Genomic DNA, 17,740 nt, shown 5'->3' with positions numbered 1-17,740 from the left:
CATCTAGTCCAGACTGATCTGGCGCTGGGCAGAAACAATTAAGCCACCGCGACAGAAATCTTCCTCTTGTGCATTGTGACTGGCGACAAAATGTAAAACGAATTCTGAATCCATATCCCTGTTACTTTTATTCTATTATGCACATACCCTGCCTGAGTGAGCCACAGCTTACAGCACCAAGGTCTTAAAAGGTTAAATAATGTCAGCTTATGATTTAAGTACTGTGCTTAAAATGGCCTATAAGATATTTACCAAAACAGCACCACTATTCATCACTTCACAATTTCAGCTGTAGATTAATGGCACTGTTGTTTACATTGAGTTAAGGAAGGAACCTAAAAAACAACGATGGCCTGCATAATCGTACAATATGGGATTTTGCTGGGAACGTTTCTAATGCAATCACAACCCTCTTGAATTTAATTATAACGTTATAAGAAGTTATTACCACTCGGCGAAACTGTTGGATTTGATGCAGGCTACGTTGATTTGTTGTCAACAATTAATTCGGCAGTGGTGACCACACTTTGACTGGGCTTTCTGGAGGCTTCACGGAGCAGATATCTGCTCTAAATGTAGGCATGCGTTGCCCAGTGTTTTGTGACTAGGAAAGGAGCCTCCGAGATGAATAAATGGGACAGAAATCAGTGTCATGGAGTCGCGCGCAGAGCCTGGCTTAGCGTGCTGAGCTCTCCAGGATCAGTGTGTGCTAAAGAGGAGCAGATGCCCCTGCCACAGGCTGGTGCAGATTAACCTGCAGCCATCTGACCAGCTGATGATGTGTGCTGCATCACGCCTCCAGTTGTGTGTGAGAGCGAGAGGCAGAGAGACTTATCTTCTAAGTGGATCACCGGCCGGGTGTGTAGAGAGAAAGACGGCGAGAGAGGGAGAGAGTGAAGGACTGTTGCCATGGCGTCAGTCCCTCCATGTTTGTGTGGTTGGTTTGTAATCAGTGTCAATGTCGGCAGGACGGGAGAGATTCACCTTCTACGCTCAGTTGCAATCAACAGATGCATGGCCTCTTATTAACGGTTAATCAAACATCTGTATTAGTCTCCTCAAGAGGCTCCAGAGTCAGAGATCTCGATTGAGAGAGGTATTTTATATATATGCATGCAGGCATACAGATGGTTGAATCCCATCCCTCCATCAGCAACACCCGTCATCCAAGCCTCTCACTGGTGCTTCTCCCAACCAGCACTTTAGTGGACTGTCCATGTGGACGGTCCATACATTGTCTAGTTTGGACTTTTTTGTACTTAAAATTGGTGCATAGTTTTGTCAAAATGTTGTTTAACAGTTCTTTTTAGGGCTGTCAATCGATTTAAAATAAGGCTCAGACAGCGAGCAGATGATCTTGTAATTTTTAAAACTTAAATCACCCTGTAGTAGTCTGAAGTATTTCAGTAGTTCAGTTGGACACGATTCAGGTTATTCACCCAAGAATGCTCTGGCATTGAACTGTGTGTGTTAAACATTCTCATCTGGTCTCCTTTTTTCCTGCCTGAAAAAAGATGCGTCCAGACGGCGGTGCATCGTGAACACAAACAAAGTGCATCGGTGACGTGTTTGAACATGACATATATGCGCACCAAAAGATGCATCATCTCAAATGGCCCTACACAAATCTCCATCTTTATGTACAAAATGTCTTCATACATTAAACATGAAATTTATAACTAAATAAAAAAAAAATGTTTTGACAGTCCTCTTTTAATTATTTTAGTTTCGCATCGTCTTGCATAGTCTGCTGCTATTGCTACCCTTGCGCTTAAACATGCTACTGCTATTAATAATGATAGGTACCATGAGGTCCTCTGGTCAAACAACTGTGGTACTTTTTCATCCAGTAAATCCAGGGTTCCCTTAGATAGAGGCTTCTGTTTGGCTCCTGCTTTAGGTGTAGCAGGGCTTTCCTCAGTGTCAGAACCTCTCCCACTCCATCAGTCGAGCTGCCAGTGTTTTTCTGGTTTCCACAACGGCGTGCGGTTCCTGGAATGCAGAAGCTTTTGCTTAAGCAAGAAACCCAAGTGTACAAGCAGTCAGCTTCTTAAAGCCAAGGGTGGAAACAAAAACTTCCAAATACACACCAGCCAATACAGCTGATTTGTGTGTGCCTTGTATTTTCTGGGTGAAATCTGATTGTTAACATCCAATGGTTAATTTTGGTCTCTTAAAACATAAAAAGAGAACATTACAACAACACTGGTGTCAGACAATGGCCACAAACACATCCCAAAATGGCACAAACAGCACAGCCCTGATTTGAAATCATTATATGCTTTTTGCATTTTTGTTCCATGCAAGCTCAGGAAGCAATGGCTCATGGCCATCTCTGAGCTTTATCCATGCACCAAATGTGTGTGTTTTATTTCTTTATTTTTGCAGCAGCTCCTGTTACCAACAGCAACTTGCTCCCAGAAAACCCCTGATTAGTCACAGCCGCATGGAAATGATCCAGTCTTTTTTATTATTATTTATTTATCTATTTCCATAATTTACTGCCTCTACCCATGCACTCTGTTTCCTATTCCAGTGCGATTTCATTCTCCATTCTCTCTTCCTTTAGTGCACAAAGCAACTCTGAGAATTTGATATGGTTCAGATCTTAGAAATTTGACTCTGAAGGGGAAAGCGGTGAGAGAGACAGGGGTAGTGGAAGGAGACATTTGCTTGGAACGTGAGGGGGAATAAAAAAGAATTTTGCGTCCTGTCACATCGGCTTCATTAGTGAAGAGAAAGAGATGTGCGCTGTTGCATCTGTATCCATGCTTGTTGTCCAAGTGAACATATGTGATTTTATGAGCGTGTGAATGGGAATGGTTTTGGTGGCCGGTGCTCTGGTGACAGGAGGAGGTGAGTCATCCGGGAGCCTGCTGAACCACAGACAGAGACTGGGGGAGGGGAGAGGGAGACAGAGAGAGAGAGAGAAGGGGGGGGGGGGGGGGCGAGGGTGATGATGAAATGATGAATTTAGAGCAGTCTTGCTTCACTGGTGGTGTTTATTGGTCCATGGAAGCTTCTGGAAGCATGCTAATGATGCCTCTCCTGTGGATGAGAGGTAGAGGCTGTCTTGTGTGTGTGTGTATGTGTGTGTATGCTTGTGCATGAAACGCATTACACAAACCTGAACACACAAAACCTCTCCCATGGCGGGAGGATCCACATGGTCAATACCCACCTTGAGAGATACAGCACAAAGCCTTGTTCTGTCCACTTTGCTCTTTGCAAGGTTCAAGGCAATAGGCCATTTGCTGCCATGAACTGAGTGTTTACCCGGTCATCAAATTCCTGCACATTTAAGGGGAAATTAAACACATATTTGCTTTTGACCAAAAAATAAACCAAACCTATGTGATTCAAAAGATTAAAAAGATGAAGGACGTTTTGCAAACTAATTGAATATCAAAGACGGTCTCAAATGTTTAAGGTGCCTGTTGGCATAAATTAAATCTGAAGTGTACCAAAATGCCTAATGAAGGTGACACCAATGTCTCTCAAGGCATCTCATAATTTTATGCTCGTCTTGTTTGGAAAGATTCACACCTTAATCAGCTGAAACACACACATCCCAATGTGCATTCAACATTTATTGGAGTCTTTGTTCCAAGAATGAAAGCCTTGCTTACGCAATACTTTTGTATAATGTGTTTGTATTGCAATAAATCATGCCATTTCATCCATTACGTAGATAATATTTGAAGTGTCAGCGTGTAGTTTCACTGTATCTCCCATGGCAACAATTGTGGCGACGTGTTTGAGAAACTGTGAGGCAAAAAAAAAATTAGTGAAAGGGGATCGAGAAAGAGAGCGAAAGAGCGAGCACTATTATCCGTGGACAAATAACGAAGGCCACGGGCTTTTGAGAGTGTTTGAAAAGGCTCTCTCACAGCTTGCTGTACGGACCAGCTGCCGGCCTGGTCTACCCTACCTGCTGCACCAGTCCTTGTCGTTCAGTCCTTGTCGTAATCCCACCATGAGACCTGGCCTAAAATAATAAACTGAAGGATTTCAAAAACTTCTCTTGTTCCGTCCATTCTAGCTTGTAATAAATGAATAAGATTTAACATAACTAGAGCTGAACAGTTCATTATTTATGGTTATTTAACGTCTGCAGGCAGGACTTTAAGACATTGAATGCACAGATCTGATACCTGAATGTTCAGAGTATAGGGGTTGAATTTTTTTTAAGTTTGTAGTTCGTCTGGTCTGCATGGTCCCAGTGGATCACACCTGGAAAGTGACAAAGGTGTTTCAGAGAGCAGAAACAAATGTGAGGCTGACGTGCATGCTAGATCAGAAAAAGACCTTCACAGGCGTGACTTTTCATCATGAGTGCAAGAACTAGTGCCAACAAAATGGATCATGGATCAACATAACAATGCAATAAGTTTTACATTTTACATTTACATTTACAGCATTTATCAGACGCCCTTATCCAGAGCGACTTACAATCAGTAGTTACAGGGACAGTCTCCCTGGAGCCTCTTAGGGTTAAGTGTCTTGCTCAGGGACACAATGGTAGTAAGTGGGATTCGAACCCGGGTCTTCTGGTTCATAGGCGAGTGTGTTACCCACTAGGCTACTACCACCCTAGTTCTGTTCTCCATAGCTGTAATATTCATCAGTGTCACACTTAACTATATATCCTTGATAATCAGTGATATTGCATACTACCAGTGACTGAAATAATGGCGTTACTAAAAAAAATTCAGTAATGGGTAATCTAACCAATTATTGTTTTCATCGTTACAACGCCATTACTGATAATAACATGCAGTGCACTAAGTCTTTATCCATGTTGGTAACAAGCTATTCAAATCCGATGAAGCTTCTCTCTTCATCTCACGCAAACTAGTGGCCAAGAATGTGAAAGTTGAGAGCAGCAAAATCGAAGGATTAACAAAAGAGGAGACGGATCCACGCTATCTACATTTAAATGAACATTTTAAGTACTTTAGCTACTATGGGCTACTATGGGCTAATCAACATTAGCAAACAAAAGTGGGTCTAAACTGGGTGTGTTCTTATTAGAGTTGGCTAGATCTATGAAATTGATTTTCATTTCTGGAATTTTTTAGAATCCACCAGGCAGTAAAGAAGTTCAGTTGCAATATATTTTTAAAAATAAATTTTACAAAATGAATTTACAAATGAACTGATGGCCGGTTCCAACACCCTCATCAACAACAATCAATATTAGTACTGTATTATTTGTACAGATATGTGCTTATTTCTTTTATTTTGTTTTACAATGTTATGTTTTGTCCAATGAGTTGGAATTATCCCAGTCTTTTCCAAACAGTGAGGAATGTGTTTGGCATCAGACTGGTACCTGGTACCAGGGCAGTGATGGCCTAGCAGGTAAGGGAGAACTCGTAACTGGGAGCTTGTGGGTTCAAATCCCGTTAAGGTGCCACTGAGGCCCCATTGAGCAAGGTACCGTCCCCACACACTGCTCACTGGGCACCTTTCATGGCTGTCCACTGCTCACTAAGGGTGATGGGTTAAATGCAGAGGACACATTTCGTTGTGTGCACTGTGTGCTTTGCTGCACTGTATCATAATAACACAAATAATCACTTTCACGTTTTCATTTTTGGTTTTGGCATAAGCATTCAGTATTGGGATTGAAAAAGCATCCATATAGGTTTGGTTTATGGCCTTGTTCAACCCCCCTTTCCCCCCTATCCAGCCAATGCTCTCTCCTATCTATAACCCACAGCCCACTAGATCTGCAGGTGGTGTTACCCCTGCTCCCCTGATGCTCAGGGCTCATCTGAGTTGAGGCTACTTTGGCGGCCCAGCTCCATTGAGCTCATGTGGTGCTGTGGAATAGCCAGACTGAACTGGCTTCTCGCTCTGGTGCAGCTGAAATCAACTGGCACAGGACCAGCAGAAAAAGGGTACTGACTAGAACTTTGGGTTCCTGTGTGAACACCAGCATTATATTCTTTCAGTTCAAATGGCAAACTGATCAGAGTCGAAAAAAAAGAGCTTTTATTAATCCCTGGAGGGAAATGGTATAGCTGCCCTAGACTCATTCACTGCTGATGGGAGAAGTACATTTTCAGTCACTGACCTGTGTGTGTGTGCATCAGTGTAATTAGATTCTCACACATTCACATGTGCATGAGAATATCATGATCTCTCTCAGCTGCATAATGTTGGCATTGTATTGTACAGAATGTGTGTCTGTGTGTGTTTGTGTGTGTGTTTTCTGGTGCATGGTAGTGATGCTCAGTCTAGCAAATCACACCAGCAGCTGCAGCTGTGTGTTGGTGGCTCCTCAGAGACTACAGGGCACACACACACACACACACACACACACACGCACATGTCACTGCCTCCCTGCCTCTCCCTTTACCTCTCTCTTTCTCTCCACAAAACATGTCCTCATGTCCTAATAGGGTCTGAGGTCATTACGAGCCAGCAGAAAAATTACACATTCTGTACAGATTCTGTAGCACAGGACAGATGGGGCATCACACTTTAGCAAGCCTTGTTGTTTGCAGTGGTGTTAAATGCTGCATACCTGTTTTTTACACTTATTGTGTAATTAACTCAGAAAACACACCTGTGTGGAGCCACATTTTGTCTGCTATTTGTTTCTTGTGTAATTTCCACCCATCCATCCATCTAAGCAACTTGGCACCCAAAATCTCTCCCACTTCTATTTACTTATTAATGTAATTGGTTTCAAGATTTTAAAAACGCAAATTTCCTCATGAACACCTTCACAATAAATGACAGTCTTTGCATGAGTTCAGAAAGAGTCCCCACTCCATCCTCTTTTGATCACCAGAGTAAAATGTTTGTCCTCGTCTCCCATTGGGCCACATGAGTCTGCCTCGCATTGGGGCTAAATCACCTTGGAGTGGCCATTTTAGCTCCAGAAATTGATAGCAGTGAATAGAGGAGAAAAGTAGAGGACCCAGTTGTGTTTGGGTGATCTTTCCCCATCTATTTGTATTGGCAGAGAACAGCGGCTGAAGGCTGGTTTAAAGATAATGCCCTTGCAGGTTGACATGATGTTGAAAGGCCTTTCCATCGAAATGGAGGCTGACTGAGAGCAATGAAGTGGTGACGTTTTCTTACTCTCTAGGCGGGTGGCAAAGGGATGCATTAGTGACATTTTTAGAAAGAGGAGCAGGTTTTGCTCAGTCCCTTTGTTCAGTGGACACAAGTGTTTTCATGGTTATACTGTCATTGTGTTTTTTCATCAGTTTATATAATTTTGCTCTATTTTCTCAGTATAAAAACAGAAATATTTCTAATGGCTCACACATTAAAACAGACATATATCTTGTGCAGGGTATGAGTGAAGTGAAGTGGGTATTATGGGAATGACATGACACCTAAATGCAACAAGTATAGATACGCAAAAAGAAAATATTTTGATTTTGGTTTCTTCCATAGCTGCATCCCAAAGCCTAATTAATAACCAGTCAGATAAAAAAAAAAAACAGTTAATAAAGTAACTTTAAAAATTCCTATCTATCTTGAGGTCTTCATATTGACATCAAAACAGCAACATTACATAACTGACACATTTTTTAATGGCTAGGCAATTACATATAACACAAAGCTAATTTTGGATAGAAAATCCACTTTAACACTTATTTGTAATATGTTATATGTACAGAGATGATGGGGGGGCTGTTCTGCTGGGACAAAATCATATTGAAAGTAATTTTCCTGGTTCTTTTTAAATGTAATAAACAACACTTAATTGTTTACTTAAAAAGTAAGTGGACTGGTAAATAACTGTTATTTTCCCCCAAAAGTAAGTTATTTTCCCCCAAAAAGCTCACCTGGCATGGAAAGCACGTTACATAAAAATTTAAAATGCATGAAGATGGTAGCTGCAGTGAAGTGGAGTTAATTTTGGAAGGATGCACAGAAAGTGTCATTACTGAACCCATTTTGTTTGGCGAGCAGAAAAAAAATGAGCATGGTGACTTCCACCAACTTGTTCATGGATAATTTGCACCTTTTCACAAGAGTCGCTGTCTTCTGTTTGTTCAATTAGAGATGTTAGCAACTATTTTTGACAATTTAGATCATTAGTGGCAACAATTTACAGAGACTGGATACAGTCTTAAGAAATGTGTGTGCACTCTTCTTCTGCACGCATATAGAATTTAGATCCCATATTGCACAAATAAAGCACATGAAAACATTCACATCCCTGCATCTTCAACACATACCCACAAGAAGCACACAGAGACATACACACACACACATACACGCTGCAGTCAGGCTAAATAAAGGAAGACAAAGCGTTTTTTGAAAGCTCCTCAGCACTGGATGGCAGTGAAATCAATAGCGCTTCCACCGTAGGTAAAAACCCCTAAGAACTGCTGCAGTATTGGACTGTCAGCACGGTCAGAGAGGAAAAGAGAAAGAAAGTGGGTGTGTGTGTGAGAGAGAGAGAGAGAGAGAGAGAGAGGGAGAGCTGCTGCCTACTCGCCTTCTGCCTGCTCCACCTACTCCTTTTTCAGCTCCAACAATAAGCAGGCAGGGTAAATTATTTGTCCTGAAGTCTTTTCAGCATCCACTGCTTGGAGGACCATGACATTATCGTTTCACTGAGCACCCTACCCCTGCACCGCTTTTCCGTTCTTCTCTCTCACCTCCATACATACACTCGTGCGTTCAATGAGTTAAGTCGGAACTGAGACGTAGAAGTTCCTCTGCCTACAGCGCGGGTTTCGGAACCTTGCCTTTGTGGAAACAGACATGTTTTTGGATTCACAGGTGGAGTTGGTGTAAAAAAGACCTCCAGCTCTCTGTGCTATAATTAAGTCTGTGTTTGTGTGTGTGTGTGTGTCCGTAATCATGTTAGTGAGATATATCAGGGATAGAGACTGACTCTTCTTTGCTATTGATTTGCATTGGCTGGCTGCAGGAAATGTGCACGTGTGTGTTGATTTTGCTAATCGAGACCAGACCCCACCCCACCCCCCTCGCATTACCCAGAAATTAAAGGGACAAGCAATAAACAACAGCAGCTTGAAAGCTTTTGTGCCTGTGGTTTAAGAAAATGTGCTTGGCAGTGTTTCGATTGGTCTCATTATGAAGTGTGAGACATCAGCTTCAGCTGGTTTTCATTTTGTATTTTGTAGCCACCCATGGATGCGATATTTATTGCATTTAAGTCATAATGCGTTTTTTGGTATGATTAGTCTCTTGCACTCGTCTGACAATGAGTGTGTAATCGAGCTCAGGAAACACTGGTCTTTTTCTCAAATGTGGATGCGACTGGAGACACAAAACCACACAGGCGGTCGGCCACTGCTCAGAGGCGACACGGTCAGCTGTGTATGGGGGGCACAGTTTAAAAAAAAAAAAAAAAGGTGTCATATTTGCATTGCATGAGTCCTGCTCAGTCAAAGACAAGGTTCCCAGGGGGGCCAACCCAACGGCTGTGGCCAGTCCAGACATAGGGGTGGGTGTGGGGACGCTGGTGTGTCTGTGTGTGTGTGCGCAAGGGGGTTGTGGGGGTGTCTGTTGTCCAGAGGGAACCTCTCTGTGTGGAGTGTCTCCATGACAACCCTGCTGACACATCCCAGATGGGCTCCATGCTACACACACACCCACACGTTAAAGATCACCGCGATCAGTGGCCGTCCCCGACTCCTGAGCCCCTGCCTGGCGCTGACAGCAGACAGGGCCGTGGTCACCGTGACTCTGGGTTCGGATCATGGTGACAGTGGGAGAGAGAAATTCACACTCACATCAGGCAAACAGCTCTAGAGCTTAACCTTGCTGATCTGCAGAGCGCACAGACCGATAACACCGAGGAGGTGTGTGCGATGGGCAACTAGTATAAAAAATGTCCAACCACTGGATTTTAGTTAAAGCAAATTGCTGAAGCACTGATAAATGTCCACAGACAGATTTCTGGGGAGGGCGTCTGAGTTACCAAAACAGCCCAGAGTGACTGAAACCTTGAGGTTTGAATCAAATCAGACCCATTTGTTCCCTTCCAAACCCTCCCGTTTCTCTTCCTCCGCTCCTCACGCTCTGTCCATCCTAATTTTTCACCCCAGTGATGCACCGTTATTAATTCGCGCCCCGTTCCTGGTTAGTATTCAGAGTCTGACATCCTGAGCGAGAGAGGCAACGCAAAATATTATTCACCATATCCATTCTCCCCGCTCTATTCAGAAATTCCTCCATCCGTCTGCTGATGCTTATCCCTGCAAATGGGTCTGAGGGAAGCAGGCTACAAGTGAGTCGGCAGCGGCAGATCAACACCAGCGCTGAGAGCGGGGATCATCACATTCAATTACTGCTGATAGAAGAACTCAGCCATTAATACGACTCCGCGATTGTAATGAGTCACACGCCGGCGAAACCTACACCTACTGTACCTGTCTGTCAGTGTGTGTTTAATGCGCTGTTACACGTCACAGAGCTCATTCCTTACACCATGCAACAAAATGGAGAGAATCAATATGTTTTCAGTGTATGATGGAGAGTGGCTGTGTTTGCGTGAATGAGGAGAATAAGTGTGTGTGCTGGGGGGGAGGGGAGAGGGAGTGTCAGTGTTTGTGTGTGTGTGTGTGTGTGTGTGTGTTTTGATGCCTCCATGCATGAATATAAATTTACTCTGAGCCAGAGGAAATCTGAAGGAGGACGACGTGTGAACCTGTCTCCTGTTGTTCCCATAGCAACGGCGGGAGTGTAGAGGCCATGAGGGTGTGCTCAGAGGCTCTGGAAGAGAGAGAGAGGGAGAGAGAGAGAGAGAGAGAGAGTGGCTGAGGGGGAGATTCGGCATGCATATAATGTGCACAAATAACACACTCCTATTTTGCTTCAACTGATGCTTTGCCTGTGTGTGTGTGTGTGTGTGTGTGTGTGTGTGTGTGTGTCTTTTTCTCTTAAACTCACATTTACCGCCCACCCCTCCACATTTCAAAGCTGCGTTTGAGGATGATCCAAAAAGAGGGAAGTAGGCTATATTCTGATACAGTGTTACAGGTTGCTCCGAATGCTCCAGACTGGGAATCGGTGCATCTGTGAACTGTAGCTGCTAAAATAGAGCAAAGCACAGCTGTCCTCATATGATTCCCTGCAGCAAAGATACAGACCAGGCAAAACAAAAAGAAACCTGTTCAACTTCACAGGAGAAACGCTTAACACCAGGAAGCCTCATTACAAACAACTGGAAAGGATTATCATGGACCTAGGATCCATAAATGAGTATTCCCAGGATGTTGAACCAATTATTAATTGGCACTGCACACAGGATTTGTCATAAACTGTGTAAATTTCATATTTAGTGTAACAGAGTAACAACACCCACACACAGGACAGCTTTGTCAACACAGAAATGTCAATGTCAGCTTACCCAGAATATATATAAATGTGTGGTTCCCCCAGTCTCTGTCTGCAAGCATTTATTGGGTCCTGACAGACAACCCAACGCTCACCTAATGTTTACCTTGTAAAGAAGGTAAGGCTTAGAGTAAAGGTGAAAGAGATTAATTGTAACATGTGGCACACCACAGCACCCCGTGACCACAGAGAAATGTGGCCTCTGCATTTAACCCCGCCCCGGAAGATGGGCTAAAAGCTAGGCCACCTCTGCCAGAACCTTATCTCTCCTGCTTGACCACCTCAACACCCTAGCACAACACACTAGCATCAGGGTGGCATTCTGACTGCTATTTACATAATTTTCCCTAAAACTATGCTGTGAAGGTTTGTGTGAAAAGTTTCCTGAAAATAGATCAAAGAATTAAAATAATAATTTTCATTAAAAAACTGGCAGTTGTAAAGCTCAAGTGTGAATGTTAAGTGATTGTCATTGTGATACACTGCAGCACAGCACATGGTGCACACAACAAAATGTCTCCTCTGCTTTTAACCCAAAGTGAGCAGTGGGCAGCCATGACAGGCGCCCGGGGAGCAGTGTGTGGGGACGGTGCTTTGCTCAGTAGCACCTCAGTGGCACCTTGGCAGATCGGGATTCGAACCGGGCCGCTTCCTTAACCGCTAGGTCCTTGGATCTTTGTGAATGTAGTCTGAAGTGTCCAGCCCCACAACCTCTCCGTCCCAATCTTTCTGTCTGTTTCCCCCGGCAACAAGTGAGGACGGTTCTGAACTTCGGTTACTTAATCCAGGAAGTACTTATTGTGGTCAGAGCAGAACCAGAGAGGGAGAGAGAGAACAAGAGGAACAGAGAGAGCGAGAGAGACTATTTTAAGGGGCTGCAGCACAAGAGAGTGGATAGGTGGGACCGGAGGGCGGATAAGCAGGGAGCAGCTGCACAGGGGAGAGAGAGAGGCGGCCGGGAAGAGGGACAAGACTGGGTGGTTTTTGGGGGCCCAACTCCACCTCATGCAGTTTGTAGCACACATTATGGACACATACCCACATCTCCAGCAGCTTGACCGCTCCAGCTCTTAATTCCACCCCACTCTGATGTGCTCCCATGCGCACACAAACATGTTTTGAATTCAAGTGGGTCTCTTTTGGCGGGAACCATGTGTCACTTGCATTAGAACTGTCCAGGTATATTAACAGCCACCAAATGGTCAAATTATGTCCCAATATTCTCTCTCTCTCTATATATATATATATGTGTGTGTGTGTGTGTGTGTGTGTGTGTGTGTGTGTGTGTGTATATATATATATGTCAAGTGTTAGAAATATATAATATAATATATAATAGAAATATAACATAACTTTCATTACTTGCAGCAAATGTGTGCTTATTAATATATATATAAAAACAGCTAATATGTATATAATATGTATATGTATATGTATATAAGCAGTGTATCTCCTGGTGCAGCATAATGAGGAGAACAAATTCAACCAAATCTAAACATAAGCCCCTCCAGCACACAGCACCCCTCCCCCTCCCCCTACCCCATCCCAGAAGAATCTAATTGTGTGAGAAAACACTGTATAAACTGTACAATGTATACACAACTAGACCAATTTTTCTTGGCCTGGTTCTTAATCTACTCTTCATCCCAATAACCAAACACAAATTACATTTTAATTTATCTTTAAATGTTATTTGTTATGGGGAAGGTCCCCTTTATCCTGTTAGTGTTAGACTTATGGGAAATGTATGTCCTCACAAACATGGAAAGAAACACACATGTGCACAAACCCTAGCCCAGAATCTTAGACATCAAATAATATTCTTTGAGAATCTATCTCTGTCACATTTCTCTGTAACAAAGCTATTTAATTTGCGCACACACACACATATACTAAGGGTTTAGAAACCCTCCTCAGGATCCAACAGCAGCAGACAGACAGGCTGACCGACCGATGGATGGTCTGATTAATGTGTTTTCCCTTCTCTCAGACTCCAGTTCTGTGCTCAAGGAGGAGCCTGTAATTTGCTGGATGGTTTTTGCTCTGAGCAGTAGCCCTCAGGAGACGTGCACACTCATGAACAGAGGGGCCTTTGTGGACAAAAGTCTTACGTTAAGCAGAAAATATAGAGTGGGATAGTCCTGCCCGGTTTTCTCCAATTCAGCACAGGTCTTTTAAACAAGATACCCAGTGCACCAGACAGCCAGGAATTTGTGGAATTTCATCTGGTGCCAAATAAAAAACCTTCGCATTTCTTTTGAGTGAGACAAAAGACTGTAGGTAACCATGTAGGTTACAAAGTCTTCAAAATATATTTCTGCCACATTCGACTGAGGTATCTGATGAATTCATCTGTGATGCCATTAGTGTGTGTTATTGCATTGGACGGCCTCATGTTTATATATGATTGCTGTGCTATGTTGTGTTGACAGTGAATCGATTTTTGACAAAAGATGATGGATTAAAGCACCGCTCCATACAAACAGGTTTCCATGCTAAAGATCACGGGGCATTGAAACGTTGTCAGCGAGGGATTAAAGAGCACTCAAAGGCCTTGGCAGATCTGTGTCTAAAGATCACAAGCGGTCGGCTATGGTGACTGGGCCCTTAGCGATGGGTCACGGCCCTGGTCCTGAAAAGTGCTGCATTGGGCTTCAGAGAGACAAGTGGTGTTGAAGCCTGTGTCCCTTTGTGAACCTCAAAGATAGCTAATTTCTCGAATGGTCATGTGACCCCAGCTTGCCCTCCACAAATCGGAAGTGGTGGCCCAGAAGAAAAGACAGAAACAAAACAAATGCACAAGATATTTAGCTGCCACTGCTGGCTCAGTATAGGTGGAGAAAGCATCGTTCAAGCTAAAGACATTCTATCCATGGAACTGTTTCAATGCAGAGATTGCTGTTGCAATGCTTGATGGGAACTCTCTGAATGAAACGTCTTAGCTCTGAATCTGTCATCAGATACTCTAAATGTGGACTTGCATACAAAAACTGTTTAAACCACACCCTGTGCATGTATTTGCCAGAGAGTGTGTATGCTTTTGTGTGTGTGTGTAGAAGCGGTGTCTGTTGAGACTCACTTGTTAAAAACCACGCCATTTGTCTTTAAATAGGAAGACTTTAATATGTTTTATTATTCTCTGTTGGGTGCTGGGTGCTGTGCTGTAAATGGATCCATATGACTGATGTCCTGCGTTCGTATAAACGGCAGTTTATAAAGGGAATTAAACTCTTGGATCGATTACGGCCATGTTTATTTGGCAAGCCAGCGCTGTGATTACTGTACAGTGGCGGAGAATTGCAGAACGCCGCTCGCGGCCGGGCTGCCTGCTGCAGCTGGAGAGATCGAGAGTGATGGCAGAAATTGTCCAAGGAGGAAAACGCTGCAGAATAAGAGAATGGAACAAGGGGCGAGTGTACACAACACACAAATACACCCACGCACAGGCAGATAGCGACCGTATGCCTCTCAAAATACACAATGGATTTGAAAGACTGACTGTGAGATTGAGGAGTAATGGTAATAGAGAGACAGAGAGAGAGTAATGGCCGGTGGATGAGTCTCAGAAGGGCGGGCGTTTGTAATTAAGAGAGGCTTGACCAGTTGATGCCCACAGAACTCGACTCACAGCAATCCACCAATCACTGTTCTCTGTCACGAACAGTCTCTGCTGATAGAAGTAACACTGATTGGTAAAAAAGTGCTTTTTCAGTCTCCGCAATCTTAACATGCTTAACAATTTTGCTCTTTTGTATGAAGAGTCCAGAAAAGGAAGGTGTGTTACACTCAGAAACATGCCTTCGCAATGACATTAAAATATGGAGGAGCTACATCACTTGTGTGTGTATGTATGTCCAAGCCCGTCCTACCACAGACATGTTTGGCATGTTACAGTGTGTGTCAATGGTCATCATAATTCTGGGGGGGGGGGGGTTCTCACTGGGCAACCCTAGTGAGGAATCAGACCAGCAACTGGTGACAACGTGGCAATATGGACACGACTGACGGAGCTTTACCTTCTCACTGGCCTCACGACAACCCCCATAAACAAGGACAGGAAGGGAGATGAAGTCATAAGAAAGAAAGAAAGAAAGAAAGACATGTGTGCATGTCTCCAGCCCGTCTTCCTCCTTGTTGCGCGTGTGCTCTCCTGCTTACTGTTGCACTCGGCTGGTGATTTGCACAGAGGCGTCTTGGCTCCCTCTACTCTCGCTGCATGGACGGGAAATCACATTTAGACTAAATCAGCACGCCCCAGCTGCTACCCCCAAAATAATAGCTTCCCCACCAGTTGTTTTCTTCTCTTGCTTGCTCTCCTCTCTCTCCAGGCCCCCCTTCTGCATTTCCATGAAGTTGGGGCGTAAATGGAGGGACAAAGAGAGAAAAGCGGAAGGGTGGAGGTGAGAAAGGAAGAGACAGCAGGAGAATGAGGCAACGAATGTGGGTCAATCCCCATCCACAGCAGGAGGAAGAATCCAGGGAGGCTGGTGAAGGAATGTGGGATGGATCTCCAGGGGTGGGAGGGGGTGACATGTCAACAGCAGCTCTGTGTATGTATGTGAGCACATGCATGTGTGGTGCAGTGCTCCTATGCATGTATTTCACGTGTGTCTTTATTCCTCTGGCCTGTGTGTGTTGGTGTCTAGGCGGTTGTGTGGTGTTCTTTTATCATGACAGGTTTGGGACACTGTTGAGATACCAGTCTGTTACAGGCATTTATATATTTACCTGTAATCACCGGGTGCATCTGTGCTCCATCTACTGTGATAAGAATGGGAGATTTCTTAGGATTTCTCAGGATTTCTCTTTTAAGATCAGTTGCTTCCTGGTTCTTGGGAGTGTCCAAAATGAAATAGATAGTGAAAGTGAAGTAATTGTCATTGTGATACACAGCACAGCACACGGTGTACACAATGAAATGTGACCTCCGCTTTTAACCCTTGGTCAGCAGTGGGCAGCCATGACAGGTGCCCGGGGAGCAGTGTGTGCTTTGCTCGGTGGCACCTCAGTGGCACCTTGGCAGATCGGGATTTGAACCACCAACCATCTGATTACGAGGCCACATCCTTAACCACTAGGCCACCACTGCCCCTATATGTAGATCCACTGCATTCATCAGGCATAGAAATACACATTCAACATATAAGACCATGGCACATTCAGAAGTGTAACAAATGGCTGGCAAACCCATATGGGACTATTCTATATGTAGGCATTAATCTACATAGAAATGGTGAATTTTGGCCATCACAGGCATACTGGGATTCACAGATTTATATTCAAAGTGCTATTTATAGGCAAAGTCAAGCCAGACTGGCAGAGGTGGAATTAAGGGCACTGTACAGTATGAGACAGAATGTGACTGACAGGCAGGTCATGGTGAGAAACAGCTTGGCTGTGTGAACAGTAGACGAGATCCGCTATCGGACGGCTGTCTCTGCCTCTTTAACCACGACCACTCTGTGTGTGTGCGTGTGTGTGTCGGTGTGTGTTATTTTTAGCCGTGTATTCAGTGTGCTGGTGTGCTCACTAGAACAGCACAGCGGGATTTATTTATGTGTTTTTTTTTTTTTTGTACCTGAACAAAACTCACCTCTAGTAGGACCCAGAGGCCAAAATTAGGAGACAAAATGATGCTGCAGTGAAGCAGGTTAGGAGATATGTTGTATGGTGGTAATAAGCAGAGGGCACATACATCAACACACTGTACACCCTCAAAATGATGGTGTTTTCCTGCCATCATGGATTAGCCAGCTTGTACACCATATTGTTTTTGGTGAGATGTGTGTCCTTTGCTAAGAGTTATTGATGCTGAACATGGTCATTAAAAAACAGCCTGAAACCTGGGTTTACCTGAGCTGGCCTCACCCTCCTGACAGCTTACACACTCCTCCCTGCTGCCCATGTCCCCCCGTGTCATCATGCCTGTCGCGTGGCCATGTATACAGGTCTTCGCCAGCTTGGGGTTGTAGGGAGCTTGTAGGAATTAACCTTTGACCTCACATCTAACCTCTCCCCTCCTTTTCTGTGATCTGGAATGGTTAATTACACAGCCATGACACAACTCAACTTTTTTTTTTCTTTTGCTCTTTTGATGTTTCATGACTTTTTGGATATGATTGATTGCCCTGGGTACAGTGTATAAATGAATACAATATAAATGAATTAAGACTGGTGAGGTCAATGGTCCAATTTTGAGTTGAGTTGCCATCATGGACCCACCATTGAACTGGTATTATTTTTGTGGTCTGTCTGTTTCTATTCATTATACAGTGCTGTACAGTAATGGCAAGCGTCTCTGTGAGACGGCGGAGGTGGTGCCTGCACGAGTTTGCCCACCCGCTCTGGTAGCACAGGCACCGCCCTCTCCCCTGTGACTTCCTGCCGCACGCGG

The 17,740-nt window shown here is 44.0% G+C and overlaps 1 protein-coding gene across 2 annotated transcripts in view; it reads left to right on the top strand.

The window, feature by feature from the left end:
* bcl9 (BCL9 transcription coactivator) overlaps nucleotides 1–17,740 on the top strand; it is a 60,815-nt gene that overhangs the window by 5,139 nt on the left and 37,936 nt on the right. The gene's annotated exons all lie outside the window — the stretch shown is intronic.

The sequence above is a fragment of the Denticeps clupeoides genome, chromosome 5, assembly GCF_900700375.1.
Source record: "Denticeps clupeoides chromosome 5, fDenClu1.1, whole genome shotgun sequence".
In the NCBI taxonomy this organism is placed as follows: Eukaryota; Metazoa; Chordata; class Actinopteri; order Clupeiformes; family Denticipitidae; genus Denticeps; species Denticeps clupeoides.
Note: the sequence above shows the minus strand (reverse complement) of the source record. Positions and strands in the feature narration are given on the sequence as shown.